Source organism: Microtus ochrogaster, chromosome 1 (genome assembly GCF_000317375.1).
Source record: "Microtus ochrogaster isolate Prairie Vole_2 chromosome 1, MicOch1.0, whole genome shotgun sequence".
NCBI classification, from domain to species: Eukaryota; Metazoa; Chordata; class Mammalia; order Rodentia; family Cricetidae; genus Microtus; species Microtus ochrogaster.
This window is the reverse complement of record NC_022009.1, coordinates 46,740,537-46,763,115: the sequence shown is the minus strand read 5'-3', so window position 1 is coordinate 46,763,115 and position 22,579 is coordinate 46,740,537. Positions and strand designations below refer to the sequence as shown.

Below are 22,579 nucleotides of genomic sequence, written 5' to 3'. Positions count from 1 at the left end.
GGAGCTCACTGGCTGCCCACCACCAACCATTCTGTGCCCCTGGAGTGCTCAGTATCCCTGCACAGTCCAATCTCACAGTGTACCTCCCCTTCTTCTAAAGGAGCTCCAAGCAACCCTATGTGCTTGTCCCATGGCACTTCAGACTGGGGAACAGCAGACTTGGACAAGGACTGGGATTGGTTATCTTCAGCTGACTGACTGATAACCCCAGGTACTGAGAACAGTGCCTTGACAGGTAGTGAGTGCTCAGTATGTACCTGCTGCACTACTAGAAAGATGAAGTCTGAGACACTCACCTCAAACGACTTCTATGTCGAGCTGACTTCAGGAACAGAAAATTTTAATTCTGTGCAATGTAAAAACCAAATTTCAGTGTGGTGCTCTGCTCTACAGTGCTTGGGAAGCTGTGTTCAGTAGGGTCTCATGACGAGAAATGAGGGTAACTAAATTCCTATTTCTAAGTTGGGGTTTCTATTGCTGTGATGAGACACCATGACCACAGCAACTCTGTAAGAAAAAAACATTTAATTGGGGCTGGCTTATAGTTCAAAGGTTTAGTCCAATATCATCCTGGCAGCACACAGGCAGACATGGTGCTGGAGAAAGGTAGCTGAGAGTTTTACATCTGGATCCAAAGGCAGCAGCAGGAAGAGAACCACTGCATCTGGCTTGGCACTTGAAACCCCAAAGACCACCCCCAGTGACTTGCTTTGTCCAACAAGGCCACACCTACTCTAACAAGGCCACAACTCCTAATGCTACTCCCGAAGCATCCAAATATTTGTGTCTATGGGGCCGCCCTTATTTAAACCACACCAAGAGACCCAGCTAATGATGAGTAATCTTTCTTTTGCTATAGAATGTTATGCTCTATATAAATAAGAAAAGACTACAACTTCAGGTCTTTGTTTTTGTAGAATGCCAAAGAAAAGGAAACAGATTTAAAAAAAAAATGCTATACCTAGTTCATCAACTAGAGCCTTGCAGCAGTCTGTTGCAAAAGGCACTGAATAGCTGGAGGCAGGTCTGTGGGGACTCACCCCCTCAACACCTCCAGGGCCACAGTAAGCCACTGACAACTGATCCATATCCCTGACACAGTCATTCTAAGGCTCAGTGGGTGTGAAGGAAGCAGCTTCAGGAAAGAGAAACCACAGGATGGGCACAGCAGGTCTGTGTGCTGCATACTTACTAGCCATGAGAGCTTGAGAAAACCACCTGGGCTTGAGTGTCCAGGACAGAGCCCAGACAAGTGGGGACCAGTGCTGTAGGAGTGAGGGAAGAAGAATGTGGCAGAGGCACTGCTAGAGGAGTGGGGCTTCTTGGTGGGAAGGTAAGAATATCCTGAAATTAGAGAGTGCTGCTAACTGTAGACTAAAGTTAGTCACCCTAGCCGTAGACTAAAGTCACTGGGCTTGTACTTTAAACGGAGTAAATTTTGCATCTTAACATAAAATCTTGATGTAAACTAATACAAAATAATTTACTCAAAATAATGCAATTAAAATTTGATTAGCTTGTGATACCTAATAGATACAGCAGGTTACATTTACCTTAATGCCGAAGCTAGACAGTGCTGGAAGCTGAGGACCGTGCTTGCCATGAGGGGCACAAGATTCTCATTTTTATTGCAACAGTCCGTAATCTCAGAAAACAAACAAATAAGACAGGAAGAAGCCAGACCCGAAGGCAGCTCTACTCAGCAGGTAGTTTCCTCTCATGCTTAGGTGAGGAATTCGACCCAGGCAGCACACAAGGAGGCAAACAGCAACCCTCCCTCCACAAGCCATGTCAAACATCTAAATTAAGTCATTGTTTTCATTTCTTTCCAACAATTTATCCTGAAGAATTCTCTTGTTAGCATGTGAAAGCCTGAATTATTATTATTATTTATTATTCTACACATTTTGTTGAGCTTCACTCATGCTGCTATCTTCTGAATTTCACAACACAGCTTAACACTGATAGTCAAAATTTACTTTTTTACTTGTAACTAGCTTGAACAAGTTTCTCCACAGGGTACTGACAATACAAAGATGACATGCTACAGGAGTTTTCATTTTCTCTTCCTTTTTTTTTTTTTTTGAGACAGGCTTCTTCTGTATAACAACCTTGGGTATCCTGGAACTCACTTTGTAGACAAGGCCAGCCTCGAACTTACAAAGCTTCACCTGCCTCTGCTTCCTGAGTGCTGGGATTAAAGGTGTGAGTGGCTATCACCTGGCACATAGTTTGTTAAATTACACTGGTTTATAAGGGGAGCTGAGGGGCAGTGAGTGTATGCTATGGCATATATATGCATGCACGTGAGACGATAATTTACAAGAGTCGGTTCTCTCCGTCCATTATGTAAGTCTCAGGAATCAAACTTCAGCTCAGCAATGAGGACTCTGGTATTAGTCTAAGAGCAGCAGGGCTGAGTTGGAGGTTAGCAGCTGATCTCCATTGTCCCTCCCTAGTGGTCAACCCTGTTGAAGACACTGCTTGGGAGGATAAGTGTAGGTTCTAAAACCTCTCTAGGTAGGATCTTTTCTTTGCTTAGAATTAATGGACCATGTGATACCAGACACATATTGTGATCATGTGCAAAATACACAGAGCCATGAAGTGATGAATTCAGTTAGAGTTGGTGTACTGCTCTTTCCTCGTATCCTCCCATCTCTCTTTTTTTTTTTTCTATGACAGGTTTTCTCTGTGTAGTCCTGGCTGTCCTGAAACTTGCTCTGTAGAACAGGCTGGCCTGGAACTCACAAAGATCCACCTGCCTCTGGCCACCACCGCCAGGATCCTCCCACCTCTCTTAAAATGCAAATATCACCGGAACTTTCTGTTCCTAAGTCTCTTACTATCATTTATACTTTAAAATGTTTGTTTTATGTGTATGGATATTTTGCCTACATATATATCTCTGCATGTCTGGTACCCAGAGGAAAAGTGTTGGATCCCTGAAACTACAATTCTAGATAGACAGTTGTGAACTACCATATGGATGCTGGGAATCAAACCAGGGTCTCTGCAAGAGCAGCCAACTCTCCAGACCCCTTGCTTGTTTTATTCAGACACAGACTCACAGAGCTCAGGCTGGCCTCAAGCTTAATATGCAGCTGAGGATGGCCTTGAGTCCTTAATATTCCTGCCTCTACTTCTGAAATGCTGGGGTTATAGGCGTGAGCTACCATATCTAGTTCACATTTCTCTTCTCATTAATACTCTATCACCAGCATTATAAAAAATTTTCCATTTTTACTGTGGGATGCACTTCGTCTTGCTGCCACAGTAATGGTTACTTATCAATGGTGTTCCAGTTCCTACATTCTGCACAGTCAATTCCAAACATCCTGACTCATTTCTTTTGAGGCACTTGACAAATTCCTCTAGGGCACATACCCCAGACTAGGGTTCCAGGATTGGCAAATACAGTCTTCAGGTCAAATATAGACAGCAGCCTAGTTTTTTTAAGGCATTAAAGTCAGAATCATGGTCTAAAAAGTGAGTTCCGGGACAGCCAGAGATACCCAAAGAAACCCTGAGCTGGGCTTGGTGGCTTGTGCCTTTAATCCCAGTATTGGGGGCAGAGGCTAGTGGATCTCTGTGAATTCAAGGCCAGCCTAGTCAAAGAGCTAGTTCCAGGACAGGTTCCAAAGCTACAGAGAAACCCTCTCAAACAAACAAATAAACAAACAAAACAAAGGCCATGTGATAAAAAGCACACATGATCTCTAAAACCTAGTTTTGTTCTTATGGAAACTATGATACTCTTAGCCCTGAACTGTTAGAAGTGAAGAGAAAGCTGGTGGGCAGGAAGCAGAAATGGTCAGCTTCATAATTCCAAAGAGTTCTCCTGGAAGATGTGCACACTCGCACAGGCAGCACAAGACTGTCCATCTGCAGCTTCATTAACACCTGGAGTTACAGATCTCTGCATTTCTGCCAGGCGACCTGTGGGTAGGAGAAACTGTTTCCTTTGCTCTTGACCACAACTAAAACAAAAGCCTTCTGTGACCTCAAAACAGGGAAGACAGTTAGTTAAAAATGGAGCTCAGCGGCTACCTAGCATGTCTGAGGCTAGCTGACGTTATACAAGACTCTTCAAAACTATGGAGTAGGGATGCTCAGTGGATAAAGACATTTGCCAAAAAGAAAATCTGAGCACTAAGTTTGATCCCTGAGACCCAGCTAGTAGGAGAACTGACTCCTCTAGCTGTCCTCTGACCTTCACACATGTGCCACGGCAAGTATACCCTCAACATCACATTCCACAATGTGTGTGCATGAGTGTATGCACAGGGACAGGAAAACTAAACCTTCACTTACAATATCATTTATCCATATTTTTTGCTTTGGTCTTGGGTCATTTATAGAAATTTGGCAAAATACTTTATGGTCCGTCCTGAAAAATCTTACCTACTAAAGCTGTTCTGTCATCCAGAACAGTATGGATTTTAACAACAGGCATTAGGTCTATTATTTGGTCTGTGAAGGAGTTTCCCCCATGCTGCCAGGGAATGATTGAACCAAATTTAACGTGGGGCCTACAAGAGCTACCCTCACAAGTAATTTACTAATGGCAAACGGTTTCCTTGCTTGTGCCTTGTTGACCTGCATTCATTTGTCCAGTGTCAGCCTTTGCCACGCTTTCTGCATACTCTAGAAAGCTAAAGCCTTCTGTTTGGATTATCTCTTAAAACAAAACAAACAAACAAAAAGTTTCTAGAAACACCTTGCCTACAATCCCTTTGTAGATGACCTTGTTTATCACAATTAACACATCTGACATTTTGATTTTTCTTAAATTTTTTACAAATCATTTCTCCTATCCAAGTATCATCATGAATATGAGATTCAATATCAACCATATTTTGTATCCATTCATCTATGGGTGCTGATTTCACTTTTACCCTTTTGCATTGTGAATTAGCCTTTTTCTATTTACAGAAATAAATAATAAATAAATAAAAAAATAATCAGCCAGGCAATGGTTGTATATAAAATACACACACACACACACACACACACACGGGTGATCTTTAAACACTTCAAAGACATACTGAATATGACATTTAAAATGTTTTAATAACATAAGGCTTTTCTTGACAAGAGAAATCTGCTCCTAGCAGCACCAATCCACATTTAAAAAAAAAAAAAAAGATGTTGGGCATTGAAGAACCTCTGTATGGAGTTTACTTTCTTTGTGGTAAAAGCTAGACATCTGGACAAGAAACTGTCCTTTCCTTGACTGCTGACAGTATGCTATCCAAACAAAAAGTGACTGTTGAACTTTGCCAAGAAATGGTAGGATAGTCCTTAAAATTTCCTGCTTCTCAGAAAAGTATGCCAGATATTCTAGGCCTGTAATCCAAAGTTGGATGCCTCAACATTGCAGTAACTGCTGAGGCAGCCAGCTGTTTGTTATTTCTTACAATTTTGGAGGTTGCCTGTTCTGTACTTTCTGTTTATCTTTATCAGGTCTATGGTGGGGTCGAGGACTAGATAGCTACAGGTACAGTTCTCCTTAATCATGGTAGAAAACAAATTAGTTATGAAACATTGAACTCATGGGGAGATGACAGTTAATGGAGTATTTTCTCAAAATTTGCCAAATACAATTGTGACTGTATCTCTTACTTGATATTGTTCTTGCTGGATATAGTTTCATTTTGTTAAGGTTAATACCTTTCCTTTCTATTTAGTTTTTAGACAATACCTGATAATATGTTTTTTCTTTTTTTGTATGTTTGTTTTGTTTTGTTTTGTTGAGAAAGGGTTTCTCCTTAGCTTTGGAGCCTGTCCTAGTCCTCACTCTGTAGACCAGGCGGGCCTCGAACTCACAGAAAACTGCCTGTCTCTGTCTCCAGAATGCTGGGATTAAAAGTGCACACCACCACAACCTGGCAATCATTCTTATTGTATATAATTTTATGTTGTTAGAATCAGAACCTTTCTTTTTTAATTAGACAAAAACAGGGAAATGTTATAGGAATTTGGTGTGTCTTATGGTCTGATGTTCAACAGAATTAGGCACTGGTTAGAGATGTGGAGTTCATATTCAGATGGCCCGAATGGAGTTCCCTGGTGGACTTGGGAGAAGGGAAAGAGAGGCCCTTGGAGGAAGATACATGTAGGCAGACGCTGTTGTTCGTTCCCAGTTGCTCAGACCTGAAATAATCACACAGTAACTATATTATATGCAATACTGTTTGGCCAGTAGCTCACGCTTCTTATTGGCTATCTCTTGTATCTTAATTAACAGATTTCTAGTAATCTGTGTACGGCCATGTGGTTGTGGTCTACTGGTAAGGTTCTGTCTGGTGCCATATGGCATCTCCCTGATTCCACTACTCTCTCCTCCTATATCTGCCTGGAATTCCCACCTTGCCCTATTCTGCGCTGCAATAGGCCCAAAGCAGATTCTTACCAACCAATGGTATTCATAGCATACAGAGAGAAATCCCACATCAGAAGTGGGCAGGGCAGGAGGATGGGTGTGCAGGCCTTCAAGCTGGGAAGTGGACAGTGGTGGTATGTTGTGGCTGCTTGCATTCTCTCAGATGTATATTTTTAAATTTTTCCTCTGATTTTTTTTTTTTTTTTTTTTTTTTTTTTTTTTTTTTTTTTTTGGATTTTTTGAGACAGGGTTTCTCTGTGGCTTTGGAGCCTGTCCTGGAACTAGCTCTGTAGCCAGGCTGGCCTCGAACTCACAGAGATCCGCCTGCCTCTGCCTCCCAAGTGCTGGGATTAAAGGCGTGCGCCACCACCGCCCGGCTAAGTTTTATTTTTTAATAAATAATAAAAAATTGCAACAAAATTCTGTCTCGGGGGGAAAAGAGGGCAGGGGCTCCTAAGTTAAGACAGCTGCATCCATCCTGGTGGGTCAGAAATCCCCCATGTCCCACCTGTAAGTTATGCACTATCATGAGAAAAAATAGCAATATCAGTCTTTAAAACCTCTCCAAACAGAAGACTGTAAAAACTTGAATAGATGTCACGATTGGAAAGAAATACTTTAATTTCACTTATTTTTGCACGGTTATAGACACAGTATACCTCTGTCCTAAAATTTAGATTAAGCAATCATAAGCTAATGAAATTCTATATTTATAATCCTATTGAAGAAAGCTTATGATATATAGTAGTATATTATTTGTGTTTTAATAAATAACGCTTACCTGAAGAGCAGAGGGCAAAGCAGCCACACTCGTCTACCATACAGACCAGGCAGCAATGACACACGCCTTTAATCCCAGCACTAGAGAAGAATATAGGATGGAAGGAGACAGGTTTCAGGCTCAGGCTCAGTCTCAGTCTCAGTCTGAGGATTTGTGGAGGCAGGATCGCCCATTTTGGTCTGAAGTAGTGGCTAGCCACTTTGCTTTTCTGATCTTCATTTTGAACTCTGATATCTGTCTCTGGGTTTTTATTATTCATGTTATAATGCTGTTTCAGTCAAAGGCATTAAGAATGGTGTTTGAAGCAACTTTTAGGGTTCTGTCAACTAACATTTAACAGACTGAACTGGGAAAGCAACATGGAGTTCCCAATGCCCAGAAACTGAACATATACAAATCTGCATAATATGGTAGATCACCCACATGATGGAAATCCAGGCTACCACTAACACTTCAGCTTCCATCCTCCTGGAAATCAAGTGGGAAAGAATGTTATCTTCCAACATATGAAGAGTTAGCTTTAACTAAACAGAAGACAGCACCCCTAGACAAGGAGTTACAGTGAAGGCAATTGCATGTCTAGAATATGGACTTATCACTCATATACAACAGGACCCTGAAGAGGAACCAAGGCCAGTAGTGAGCATAAGCAGCAGCCCCGAAGTCCGCATCCTTGCACTGCTATACTGTAAGACTCTATGCTTCTATGCTTCTTCAAGCAGACTTAGTGCTTTATTCTTCACTATCTGCTATAATTTCAGGGAGAAATCTACTGTACCTGATGGCCTTATATTACCCACCATAAAGTATCTATGTCCTCTGTATGAGGACATAGCTTTACAGATTCCAGCCAGCTGCTGTGGATGCTTGGCTTTCATGTCTCATACAGCAGAATAGACAATGACTTCACACTTGTAACTTCAGCATAAGGTCTCTACTCCTGTGATTTCGCTTCATTTTAATTTTGAAGCTTAGAAACTAGAAACAAAAGTACATTTGCTGACAAAAGAGTGTTCCAAAGAACTGGAAAGTCCGGGGAAAACCAAAAAAAGGAAGCATCAGATAAACAAAGAAAATGGCCCCTACTGCAGAGCACAGGAGTGAAGATCATGTGAACATGTGAGCAGAGCATAAACACCCATGTTTCACTACCTGTGGCTGTTCTGTTACTGTTATGACCAAAGCAACTGAAGGAAGGAAGGGTTGATTTTAGCTCAAGTTTGAGCGTGCAGTTCAAAATGGTGGGGGAGGCATGGCAGCAGGAGCAGGTGGCGCTGGTCACATGGCATCTGCAGTCAGGTAGCAGAGAGACGAGTGCTGGTGCTCAGCTCACTTTCTCCTTTTCTTTTTTTTTTTAAATATTTATTTATTTATTATGTATACAACATTCCTTCCATGCCTGGCTGCATGCCAGAAGAGGGCACCAGATCTCATTATAGATGGTTGTGAGCAACCATGTGGTTGCTGGGAATTGAACTCAGGACCTTTGGAAGAGCAGGCACTGTTCTTAACCTCTGAGCCATCTCTCCAGCCCCTCTCTTTTTCTATATATTCTACTACCTCAGCCCATGAAGTAATGCAGTCTATACACATGGTGGTCTTCTAGTAAGCCTTTCTGGAAACATGCTCATAAACACATCCTGAGGTCTGTTTCCACACCTCTAACTCAGTCAACTTAACATTATTAAAAGTCCTGGTTCAAAGAGAGAATGAGAGACACAGACCAACCCACGCAAACTGACAGAAGCAAAAAACTAAATTACAGATAATAGCTTACAACTATAAGAAAATAGCAGTTACCTGTAGCTCTGCATTACGCCTTTGGTTCATATAAGTAAGACTATTTTAAGATTTATTTATTTTTTTATCTTTTATGTGTGAGTGTTTTATCTTACCTATATGTGCTCCACATACATGGTGCTCAGGGAGGCAAGATGGCACTGGAGCTCCTGGAGCTAGAGTTACAGGTGATTGTTCACTGAATATTGTTAGTGCTGGGAACCAAAACCAGGTCTTCTCTAAGAGTGATCAGTATTCTTAGCTGTTAAACCATCTCTCCAGGCTACAACTTAGGAGTTCTAAAGCACCTCTTAGATGCAGACCTGTCGATGTGTTGCTTTTATTGGTTAATGAATAAAAAACTTCCTTGGCCTGTGATAGGGCAGAATAGAGCTAGGTGGGGAAAATTAAACTGAATGCTGGGAGAAAGAAGGCAGAGTCAGGAGAAGCCATGGAGTCCAGCCAGAGACAGACACTGGATAGAATGTTGGGGATAAGTCACAGCCATGTGGTGATAAACAAATTAGTAGAAATGGGTTAAATTAAAATGTAAGAGCTAGCCAATAAGAAGCTAGACCTAATAGGTCAAGCAGTGATTTAACGAATACAGTTTCTATGTGGTTATTTTTGGGCTGAGCAACTGGGAACAAACAAGCAGCCTCCCCACAACAGCTCCTGTGGCCCATAGCTGGAGTCCTGACATCTAGACAGAAAGGTAGGAGCAGGACCCAAAGCTCAAGCCACTGTGTAGGTGTCAGGCAGCAGACAAGATCTTTTCAGGGGAGGTTCTGCCTGGCTACAAGAGTGAAGGGAGGGGGGGCTGTGATTCCCTTACCTAGAGCGTTACCTTTACAGAAAAATGGATTCAAAGAGCAAAAAAACATTACGGCTACATTAAGTAGAGCTTAAAATGTTTAAAACTTTAGGATAAAATGTGGTATTGGAGTTGGCAACTGTCATTCCTCCTTCCATTCTCCCTTAGACTCCCTTCTCTGCTGCTGGGTTTAAACTCTGCTCCAGTTCTAATTCAAATCTTCTGCCCTCTCTTCACTGAACACTTGACACTGCCACACCTAGGGAGGGCATGGGGCTAAGAAAGAAAACAGCTCTTCCTCTCCAACTCTGGAAAACGATGAGAAATTGTAGATATCTATCTTTTGGTCATTGTGAAGAATTAGGAATAGAAGCTCGGATTTTTGAAAAGTATTTAATTGTGACTTGGAATCATGAAAAGGTTTTGTAAAATCACAATACAAATAAAATGAAAGCCAGGCGGTGGTGGCACACGCCTTTAATCCCAGCACTCGGGAGGCAGAGGCAGGCGGATCTCTGTGAGTTCGAGACCAGCCTGGTCTACAAGAGCTAGTTCCAGGACAGGCTCCAAAACCACAGAGAAACCCTGTCTCGAAAAACCAAAAAAAAAAAAACAAAACTAAATACAATGAAAAAGCCCTCTTCCCTTAAAAAACAGTGAAACACGTGCATTAACTATGTAACTAGTTGATGATGTGGCAAGGGAATATAGCTCATCTTAGCTAGGTCTTCTGTTGCTGCTGGTATTGTTATTTAAAACAACCACACACTTGAACAGGTTAAAACAACTGAGTGAATATGTTAAGTCTTTTAGGAACCAAGATTTTCAGCATGAGAGGAAAAAAGACCAAGCTCCCACATCATGAGTGCCCATAGCCCCAAGATCCCACTTCCCACAAAGGAAACCAGAGCTGCTGAGAAAAAGCAGGCAGCTGCAGGTGGCAATAAAGAAGCTTCAAGATGAGTAGAGAACACCTAAAGAGACCAGAAAGTAAGGAGGGCAGCCTTTGTCACGGATCAAACACTGTGCCTAGCAATCAGGAAGCTCTGCTGGCCAGAAATGGCATCTGACTATCTCTAAACAGACCTGAAAATACGATTCAATTCACAAGAAACAACTGGTTACGTACAAGTGATAGTAGAACCAAATGGCTGAGAACTTACAGAAATAAAGACTCAGGCATATATTTTTCTATTTACTATCTGAACTGTCTCTTAGGTAAGCAAATACTCAATGAGGGAACTACTGACACAACAATGCAGAAACATTTCAGTTATTCAAGGAAGAATACATGACAAAGTTAGAACAGAAGCATCTTGCAGACTCTAGTGACTGAACAGAGGTGCAGACATTGTGCCTCCGACAAGAACACACTAGCCTACAAGGAGGGCTGATGAAGCCAAGAACCAGCCTCTGCATATACCCATCTGTCACAAGTTCAGTGCCCATGGCCAAAGCCAGGCAGGGAGAGCTCTCATGACAGTACAACCAGCCTGAAATTCACAGCACAAAAACTCCAGGGAACCTGGGTGGAGAAGATTACAATGACTGAGGAGACTTACTGGCTACTATCCTACTTCACCGACAGAAAGAACTGTTAACTATGGGGTGGGGGTGGTACTGTGATGCTGCTGGGTTTAGAAAGGAAACTTAAGTGACACTTTTCTGGCTACTTTTTAACTGATCAAAAGTAGCCATGTATTAACTTTCACTTTGCAAATAACAAATACTTCAAACCCTTTTTGTATTTATCTTAATGTTGTAACATATTATGGGTTCTTAATTCCAAGTATAAAATGTCACTCAATCATCACCATACTAGCAATAATCATGTCCTTTCCTTTCTTATTTTTTGAATCACAAATTAGAGATTAGAACAGTATTTTTTCCCCTTTCAAGTCCCTATTGTAAGATGGTTGAGAAGGCAAAGGCACAGTCCCATGTGGAGCAGTGGCCAGCAGACCGTCAGAAGGCATGCTTCTGCGGTGAGATACAGGGGAAAGAACTTTCAGAGTGGGCCTGGCAAGGCAGCAAGGCCGCTAATCTTGTTTGATGAAGTTATTAAATCATTCTTTAGCCCCAGAGGTCCTGTCCATTGTGATCACAGTTTAATGCTGGCTTTAAAAAACTGAAAGAGGGCTGAAGAGATGGCTCAGCGATTAAGAGCTTTAAAAAGGGTCCTGAGTTTGGATCCCAGCACCCATTTCAGGCAACTCACAAGTGCCTGCACTTCCAAGCTCCAAGTTATCTTTATACCCTCTTCTGGACTTCACAGACGTCCTGCATTCTGATGCACAAACCTCAATACACACACACACACACACACACACACACACACACACACACACACACGAGTTTTTTTAAAAAAGAGAGAAAATAAAGCTAGATGCAGCCAAAAACAAACCAAACCCAGGTCATTCAACAACTGTCTAAAAAGGAAACGGCTATGGCTAAAAGCCAGCAAGTTCAGCATGTTTTGGAACTATCTTATTTTTATGCAAAGCAAAAAGGTAACAGTTTAAAAAAGAAGTCTGCCCATATTAAAAATTTCTAACAGCATACCTGTTATGCTGTTATATGCTGTAAGGAGGTTCGGGGAGGTTAGGAGTGAGGGAAAAGCTTCCACAAGACGTTGAGCAGTGCCAACCTTACCCTTCAAGTAATGGGGATCTTGTACCTGAGAATCAAGAAGAAGGACTGGTCAGCTTTAAAGCAGCTGGAAAATGTTAAAAGCTCTAAAATACAGAATTCCAGAGCATACATTTTTATAAAATGAAAGTTCATGATAAATATTTTTAATCATTCTATATAGACATGTACTATGATTTTTCTATACTTTAAAGATCACACCATGCATTATAAAGTTTGATTCTTTTTTCCTGTTTCTTTTATGCTAAATTATTACATAAACATAGCAAAGTTGAGGTAACATTCACACAGTGTTACCATCGTTATTACACAGTGAGCCTAGTACCACCCTGGTCAGGTAATAGAGTGCTGCCAGAACTCCAGAAATATTAAATACTTTGCTCTGAATGCAATGATTCTGTAACCTCCAAGATACCACTACCTTGGCCGGGTAGTGGTGGTGTACACATTAAATCCCAGCACTCAAGAAGGCAGATCTCAGGGAATTTAAGGCCATCCTGGTACACCGAGTAAATTCCAGGAAAGCATGGGCTAAACGGAGAAATGCGGTCTTGAAAACTAAAAAAATAAATAAAGAAAAAGGAAAAAAAAAAGAAACCATTACCTTAACTTTTACGGTTGTAGTTCTTTGCTTTTCTTACTACAGTTAAAATGCAGGTAAGCAGCCCTAGAACATACTACGGTTTTCTTTTCTTTCTTATTTTTACTTGCTTCTGAATTTTATATAAATAGACTCATATTCCCTCTCTGTACATCAGGCTGGCTTCAATCTCAAAAAGATCTGCCTGCCTCTGCCTCCAAAGAACTGAGATTAAAGGTGTGCTCCACCATGACTGGCTTTGTTGTTTATATTCTCATTTTTGCATTTTGTTGTTCTACACTGTTGCTGCAGCTACGGCTTGTTTCCATTATCATGTAATATTGGAATAAAATACATAACTTGGCTATCCAGTCCTTGGTCCAAAATGCCCGATTAAGAGCAAATATGAACCTCAGAAGACCTTTCTGCTAATCTACCTCACACACACACAGGTACCTAGGTGTACATATACATCTAGAAGAGTGACTGCTTTATCAGGCAAGTATGAAATTCAGTATCTTCTACAGAAAGCCCAGTATTTCTCAAAGCAGCTATAATAATTTGCACCCCTAGAAGAAGAGTTTGAGAGACCTCTGTTGCTCACTTTTTGAATGGAACTCATTGGGTGTATTAATCCTGCTAAGTAGCCACATACTTTTTTTTGGATATCCTTCCAAACTTTTGTTTGTTTGTTTGTTTTTTGTTTTTCGAGACGGGGTTTCCCTGTGGTTTTGGGCCTGTCCTGGAACTAGCTCTAGTAGACCATGCTGGCCTTGAACTCAGAGATCCACTACCTCCCGAGTGCATGCAAGACCACTGCCTGGCTAATATTCTTACAAACCCTTAATACAAACTTTAGGTTAACTTGAATAAATTTTATAAAAATTTATAGCTAATGATTATTGGGGGCTGCAGACCCCTGGCCCCTTGACTTTCTTTGCCTGCCACAGACCCTTTGCCTATTGGAGCGAACTGAGCAAAACAACTTGTTTACCTGTGCCTGCAGCTGCTCTGAGCAGGAGACACTGATAGCAGGGGAGTGGGTTCTGGTGAGGCTATCAGTTAAGGATATCCATATGAGCTTCCCTGGAGCACAATAAACTCAGCATTCTTATATCACAGATGACCATTGTCCCCGAGTCTCTGTCTGTGCGTGTGTTTTTAAGTCTCCAGCTCAGTTCCCGGCTCGCATACCATCCCATAGCGCAGGTGCTACAGATGATCACTACACAGAAATTTAATTCTGCAACTAAGCATCTGTTCAGGGTCTTGCACCTGAATTTCTCACCAAGTTTAACTTCCCATGCTGAGCTCACCAGCTTCTGAGTTCTGGGCCTAAAAAACCACTGACTTGGGCCTGTCTTACCAGAAATGGTCTACTCTCTGAACATGGCCTAAGTCAAACTTTACAGTATTTTTAGAGATTCTGTTTCCCACTGAACTTGAACATAAAGAAGCCTGCATTTGACAATATCATCAGTCGACTCTGAGTAAAGCTTTGACTTGAAAAGAGAACAAACCTGGAGGATCATGCAAGAAAGATCTTCACCCAGTTGGGTGCCTAAAAGTGGCCTACCCCACTGCTGATACCCTTTTTTTAAAAATATTTATTTATTTATTATGTATGCAATATTCTGTCTGTGTGTATGTCTGCAGGCCAGAAGAGGGCACCAGACCTCATTCCAGATGGTTGTGAGCCACCATGTGGTTGCCAGGAATTGAACTCAGGACCTTTGCAAGAGCAGGCAATGCTCTTAACCGCTGAGCCATCTCTCCAGCCCTGCTGATACCCTTTTTAATCATACTACCTAAAATACTTTCTAGCTTCCACTGATGTTCTTTAATCATGAGTTATGTGAAAGAATTATTTGTTTTTGAAATGAGTCTTACTATGTAGCCCTGGCTTGCCTACAATTTACTATGCAGATCAGGCTGGCCTCTAACTTGCCACAATCCTCGTCCCTCTGCTTTCTGCGTACTGGTATTAGGATTTTATAATTACCTTTCATTCCTGATTTAAAACTTAATTCCATAGAGGTCGTAGATTACAATCTGTATTACAACAGTGTTCTGAAATATACTGACACTGAATTGAACTACTATGCAAGACTGGCCAGTTTGTTTGTTTGTTTGTTTTCCAAGACAGGGTTTCTCTGTGTAGCCCTGACTGTCCTGGAACTCCCTCTGTAGACCAAGCTGGCTTCAAACTCAGAGATCCATCTACTTCTGCCTTCTGAATGCTAGAATTAAAGGTGTGGGTCACCACTTCCAGGTCAGATTGGCCAGTTTTTATAAACATCTTTGTGTACTTGAAAGATAACTATCGGGTTAATTTTTAAATATATATAAAACATCAAACCAGAGTTAGATGCTAGTCATATTTACTTTTTGCTTATTTGTTCCATCAATTGCAGCTATGTTCAAAATCTTCATTGTGATATGTGTTCACTTTTCTTAGAACTGCTGTCAATGTCTATTTGACCATTCAGAAGTTATGCTGTTAGTTTATCTAAGTTTATAATTAGTTTTCCTCTGAATTGAAACCTTTATAATTACAAACTGTGGAAAGCTTAATATGTCCCCAAATAAATTCCTCAGCCTGATCGTCACAGAGGTACATGCCACTGACTAACACACAGTCCTGTCTGTTGGTTTATGAGCCAAGTTCTGCTAATAAAATGTAGGCATACGCAAAACTTATGCTGCTTTCAGACCTGACCTCAGGCATGTAGATTCTCTCTTCCCCAGGTAAGACAATCCTGCAGAGTACGCCAAGGCTCTTAAAGATGATAAAAAAAAAAAAAAAACTGGACTGGGCTGGTGAAAACACTCAGGGTAAATAAAGGCATTTGATGACATGAGTTGTGATCCCTGGAGTTTACATAAGGGTGGGAGAAGAGAACAAATCCAAAGTTGTCCTGTGATCACATGCTTTCTGTGGCATACTTGTCCACATACATACATCTCTATGTCACAGGATATTAATATATTAAAAGCTGTTGATATATTTGAGACCCCTGCCCACATTATTGTGTCTGCTATGCTGTGTATTTTATCTGATTTTATACAATTGTGCATCTGGTTGGTATCTGTGTAGTATGTTTTTCTTCGTTTCACAATTGTAACATTTCTGAATCCTTATGCCCTACAAGGGTCCTAGTGAGCAGCACTAACTTAAATTTCTTAGAATTCCAATTTAATATTTTTATATTTTAAAATATTTTTTAAGATTTATATTCCATATATGAGTGCTATGTCTGAATGTATGCCTGCACACCAGAAGAGGGCATCAGATCCCATTATAAATGGTTAGGAACCACCATGTATGTGGTTACTGGGAATTAAACTCAAAACCTTAGAAGAGCATCCACTGCTCTTAACTTCTGAGCCGTCTGGTCAGCCCTAATATTTTTATCTTTTAACTGGAACACTTGATCCACTTATACTAGAAGTGATTACTCATATTTGGGTTTCAATCTGCTCTTTAAAAGGGGCTCCTATTGTCTTTTTTGGGATTAGGTACCACTCCTGTCCCTGCTCCTAAATCATCAATTTAAATAATCTCTTTCTTTTCTTTATTATTTAGAAACGATAGCATGAACCATGAGTTATCAAGGCCCAACATTTACAAAATCTTAGACTCTTCTGAATGACAAAACTGTAAGCCGTCAGCTTTACTCACATGTCCACTGCTCCCTCTGTGCACCTGTCTATGGGTTCAAACCCTGCAAACCATTATGCCTTATGTGACAGTCATTTATCTGTTAGATGCTGAACTTTTGCATTGTTGAGACAGGGTCTTGTGCAGCTCACACTGGTCTCTAACTCAACTATGTAGCTGAGAACAACCTTGAACTCCTGATCCTTCTGCCTTAAGTCTAGCATCTTCCATTTTCAACTATTACTTTTCCAAGATACTTCTGTACCCAGCCACCCATCTCCTTCCCTTCTTCTCCCTCCTGTCTTCACTTACACGTGAGGCACCATTTTATCTGTCTTCTGCCTTCTGTGTTTTCTATTTTTCATTTCTGCATCACTGTGGCATTTCTCTTTGCTCTATTACCCCAGTTGACCATAATGGATTTTCCAATGTTAAACTAACCTTTCATTCTGGAGTTAAAACTTTATCTGGTCATTATGAAGTAACCTCTTTATCTGTTGTTATATAGATTTGATTTGCCAAATGTATGAGGGATTTTTCTTTGATTTATAGATCTTTCATGGAAGTTTGTCTTCATTACGTTTTGTCTGGTTTTGTAATTAGAATAGTGTCAGTTGTGCAGAACTGATTAGAAAATATATTCTACTTCATTTTTTAAAAAAGCTTTTGTCCAATTAATATTTTCTCTTATTTTTAGATTTACTTTTGTTATGAATGTTCTGCCTGCATGGGTATACAGGCACTTTGTACATGTCTGGTGCCAGTAGAGGTCTGAAGAGGACATTGGCTCCCCTAGAATTAGTTATATATAGATGGTCATGAGCCATCATGAGGGTGTTGGGAACTGAACCCAGGTCCTCTGCAAGAGCGACAACTGCTCTTAACCACTGAACTGTCTTCTCCAGCCCCAACATTCTTTCTCTTAAACATTTAGTGTAATTTGTCAGTAAAATAATGTATAGTCTTCTTTTAGGTATTTTAAATAAACTAAGTTCTTTTTCAACATTTTTTCTTTTTCAAAAATTGTAAAGTTTCTTTTAAAATTTTATTTATTTATTTGCTGAATGTATATGGATGCATGTGTGAAGTCAGAGGACAGCTTGCAAAGTTGGCTGTCGACTTGATCACGTGAATCCCAGAGAATGCACTCCAGTCCTTAGGCTTGAGGTCCTCGGCCTTCACCTGCTCTAGTATTTTACTAGCCTTAATATAAGCTCCTTAATAAACATACAGATTATATCTCTCCTTGAGTAAAACTTGACAGTTGTTTTCATTTGTTAAAAGTGCTGGCATAAAGATATTTATATTGGGGCTGGAGAGATGGCTCAGAGGTTAAGAGCACTGACTGCTCTTCCAGAGATCCTGAGTTCAATTCCCAGCAAGCACATGATGGCTCACAGCCATCTATAATGAGATCTGGTGTCCTCTTCTGGTGTGCAGGCATACATGGAAGGAATGTTGTACAAATAATAAATAAATAAATAACATTAGAATAAAAAAAGATATTTATATTATCATGCTTTGGCCTGTGTTATGTGGTGTTATCCCATTGTATATTTCTGATGCTGACAAAATTTTTCCCTGAAAGAATATTTCCCTGATATAACATACATCTTCGATTTTTCACAGTATAGAATTTTACATAGTTCTTACATAGCTATGCATATCTACATAGCTAGGCATAGTGTGGCACATGCCTTTAATCCCAGCATTCAGGAAGCTGAGACTGGAGGATCACAGACTTCATACCAGTATAAGTTACATACTAACTATTGCACAAAAAACAAAAACAAAACAAATAAAACCTTATGAACTCCATACTTGCATTTTCTCCCTTCCATCTTTTTCTGTTATTATTTATTTTATCATACAAGTATTATAACTTCCAAAATACATTTTATTTTTCACCTTTAATAGTTAATTTTTCAAAAGTTATTTGAAGTAAAGTGAGCCCATGATGGAGCATTTTAAGTTCCTATTATTCTTTTACAAAAGCTTCCACACTGTCCTCTTCTATCTGAACGTCCTTTGGTATTATTTTCTCAAGTGTAATTCTGATGGCAATAAGTTCTGTTAGTTTTTCTTTTTAGTTATTGGGGTTTTCTTATTTTTCTTTTTAAGATAGTGTCTCACTATGTAAACCAGGTTGGCCTTCAACCTGCAATCTTCCTGCCTCAGTTTCTTCTGTGTTCAAGTTATAGGCACCATGCCAGACAGATATTTTTGTTTTCTTCTTGGGTTGAGACTGGGATTGGAACCTAGGCTGTGTGTGCTATGGAGTCCTAGGTCCTTGAGTTAGCTTTTCTTGGCTGAAAATCTGTCTTCATTTTACAAAGAGCTTTGTGCTGCGTAAAAAACTAACAGTTGCCGGGCGGTGGTGGCGCATGCCTTTAATCTCAGCACTCGGGAGGCAGAGGCAGGCAGATCTCTGTGAGTTCGAAGCCAGCCTGGTCTACAAGAGCTAGTTCCAGGACAGGAACCAAAAGCTACGGAGAAACCCTGTCTCGAAAATCCCAAAAACAAACAAACAAACAAACAAACAAACAAACAAAAAACCTAACAGTTAAGGTTTGGAATTAAGGTTTTTTTCTTTCAATATTTAACTCATAAGCCAACTACTTAAGATCAGTCCCTTTTTTTTCTAAAAAAAAAAATTTTAGTATTCATTTATATTATGTGTGTACATGATTTGCCTTATGTATATGTGTACCATGTGCATACCTAGCACACAGAAAAGAATGTTGGATCCCCTGGAACTGGACATACAGGTACTTGTGAGTTGTGACACAGATGCTGGGGACTGACTCCTCTAAAGAAACAAGCACTAAGTCATCTCCAGACCCCACTGATTACTTTTACACACTACTAAATACTGGATTTTACTGTCCTATCCTCTCCCTTGGAGTCCTGGTGAATGAACACCTCATGCACACTGGGTAAGCAATGTACCACTGAGCTATGCTCCTTGCCCCCAATACCATGAAATTTTGCCAATTTTCTCTATAATTCTCTCTCTTTTGTTCTTGTTGAGTTTTTCCATAGTGGCTGGAATCAAACTGAAAGTCCCATCTACACTAAGCACTCTCTCTTCCATTATGCCCCAGCCCCAGCCCTTACTGTACCTTTTCAAGTTTCTAGGTTTTGTTCTTGGAATACAGATATATTACCTAGACTTGGCTAGAGAAAATCAGAAGCAACTTACTTTAGGGCTACAGCCTCCTACAGGTTATAGACTGCTGAGCTAGCTACACATCAACCTGGGTGAAAAGCTGCTCTGCATTCCACTAACAATGAAAGGCAATCCTAGAACATATTCCCAGACTTATGTGACAGTCTGCTGTTTTAGGCTTTGAGGTATGTCTGCTGTGTATATGATAACCCAGGCAAGACTTTGGGGTCATTGTGCAGATCCCTGCAGTTCTAAGCAGCTTCCCTTTCCCCAAATTTGCTCTGCTTTGTCACTCTAGTGAGGTTGCTGGACTCTGGCTTTTTCCCCCTTACCTGATATGTGGAGACTCTGCCTCTAAACCAGGTAAAAAGATACCTGAAGGCCAAATCCAACCTGCTCCTGCTTTTATAATAAAGTTTTGTTGGAACAAATCTATACTTGCTTGATTACATTCGTGCTTTTATAGAGGAAGCACAAGTGAGAGCAGAATGGTCATGACAGAAACCAAGAGGTTCCACAAGCCCAGCACGAGTGCTTGTTGCCCTTTATACAGGAAATCACGCAGTGCCTGCTCTAGTTAATGAGCTGGGTACTGTGTGCTTGTCCACCTGGTTCCCTGTTTCAGGGGACACAGTCCTAATTTACCCTGCACAAATGTCAGAAAATTCTTTTTACATATTCTGCCTGGTTTCTAAGTTGTTTAAATGGTTTCTAAGTTGTTCTGGTTTGGGGTGAAATAGAAGACTTGCCTTAGGCACAAATTTTAAGAGAATGGGGAAAATGTACAATGATAGAGAACATCAAAATTAATGGGAGGACACTAGGGAACAACATATAAAATTTTAAATACAGCACCAGTCACTGTGCTGTATGAGGAAAAACAATCAATACCAATATTATATTTACCTAAAATTTATTTTTCACCACATATTTCAATCAATTTGATTTTAAAAAAGGATTTATTTATTATATAGTGTTCTGTTTGCATGTCTGCCTGCAGGCCAGAAGAGGGCACCAGATCTCATTATAGACGGTTGTGAGCCACCATGTGGGTGCTGAGAACTGAACTCAGGACCTGTGGAAGAACAGCCACTGCTGTTAACCTCTGACTCATATCTCCAGCCCTTACTTTGATTTTTATTTTTATTTTTTTGGTTTTTCGAGACAGGGTTTCTCTGTGGCTTTGGAGCCTGCCCTGGAACTAGCTCTTGTAGACCAGGCTGGTCTCGAACTCACAGAGATCCGCCTGCCTCTGCCTCCCAAGTGCTGGGATTAAAGGCGTGCGTCACCACCGCCCGGCTTAATTTGATTTTTAAAAGTATTACATTACAATATCATTAATCTCAATTACCAATTATTTTGGTGCCCCCTTAAATTCTATACTATTTGCCTCCCCTGGATCTGGCAGAGACCTAGTCCCATTATTTCATCACAGTGCAAACGGAAGTCTCCAGGAATAAGTCTCCCATTAAGTAAAATTAAGACCAATGCTAACAAGAATTATCAATACTTTCTTCTCAGTGATGTCTGGGAAACAGAAAAAGTCCCCATCAATTGTCATCAATAGTTGTAGTGATATTTCATTTGTATTTTAATAACTAAAGCTTGCCTGAAGATCAGAGAGTAAAACAGCCCCACTGGTCAGCCTTACAGACCAGGCAGTGGTGATATACACCTTTAATCCCAGTAGTCACACTAGTTTGCCATAGAAACCAGGTAGTGTGTGCCTTTAACCCAGTGGTGAATGCCTTTAATCCCAGCCCTAAGAGAAATATAAGATGGGAGGGGACAGCTCACAGACATAGTCTCATTCTGAGATTCCTGGAGGCAAGATCACCATTTCAAACTGAGGTAGAGGTAAGAGCCAGTGGTTGGCTCTTTTGCTTTTATGACCTTCAGATGAATCCCAATTTCTGACTCTGAGTTTTTATTAATCGTGCTACAAATTGTCACATGTGTATGTGCGTGTTCCTACTGTATCAATCAAAGGCAATCATCAAATGGATAAAAATTAGTTTTGTAAAAAAACACTTTGTAGACAAGACAGCACTAAGAGAATTTAAACTTTCCTATAACCATGAAATAGATGCACAAAAAGCATGGGTGCAAAAAAAAAAAAAAAACAAAACGCAGTCAGGCTGAATTTAGGTAATGTTTTAGTTACTGTTCCATTGCCATGAAGAGACACCATGACCACGGAAATCTTAAAAGCATTTAATTGGGTGCATGCTTACAGTTTCAGAGGCTTAGCCCATTATCATCATTGTGGGCAGCATGGGAGCAGGCATGGCACTGGAGAAGTAATTGAGAGCTACATCCTGATACGCAGGCAGGAAGAGAGAGGAAGAGAGAGAGAGAAAAAGAGAGAGCAGATAGAGAGACAGACACCAGGCCCAGTGTGGGCTTTTGAAACCTCAAAGCCCACCCCCGAGCCTCCTAATCTTTATAATCCTTTCAAACAGTGTCACTTCCTGGTTACTAAGCATCAAATATTATGAGCCTGTGAGGGTCATTCTTATTCAAATCATCACAGGTAATAATTTATAAGACAATATGAGGAACACCAAACAGCCATCTGAAGCACTGACACCAAGTCAATTTACTGACTAGTGAAAGTTCTTAGTGCCCAGTCTCCAAGCATATCAATTCAATTTTAAACAAATAGACGGGGGCTGGAGAGATGGCTCAGCGGTTAAGAGCATTGCCTGCTCTTCCAAAGGTCCTGAGTTCAATTCCCAGCAACCACATGGTGGCTCACAAC

At 40.6% G+C, this 22,579-nt stretch overlaps 1 protein-coding gene across 4 annotated transcripts in view; it reads right to left on the bottom strand.

Annotated features, from left to right (window-relative positions):
* Positions 1 to 22,579, bottom strand: part of Traf3 (TNF receptor associated factor 3) — a 67,549-nt gene that overhangs the window by 33,339 nt on the left and 11,631 nt on the right. The window contains exon 2 of one of the 4 annotated variants that reach the window (XM_005343567.3): positions 12,322 to 12,436. The exons of 1 other annotated variant lie outside the window; for it this stretch is intronic. The gene's annotated coding sequence lies outside the window, so the exon portion shown is untranslated. Of the gene's footprint in view, positions 1 to 7,166; positions 7,199 to 12,321; positions 12,437 to 22,579 lie in introns of those variants that run through there. 2 more of the 4 variants (XM_026781289.1, XM_013346303.2) reach the window with 2 other exon arrangements.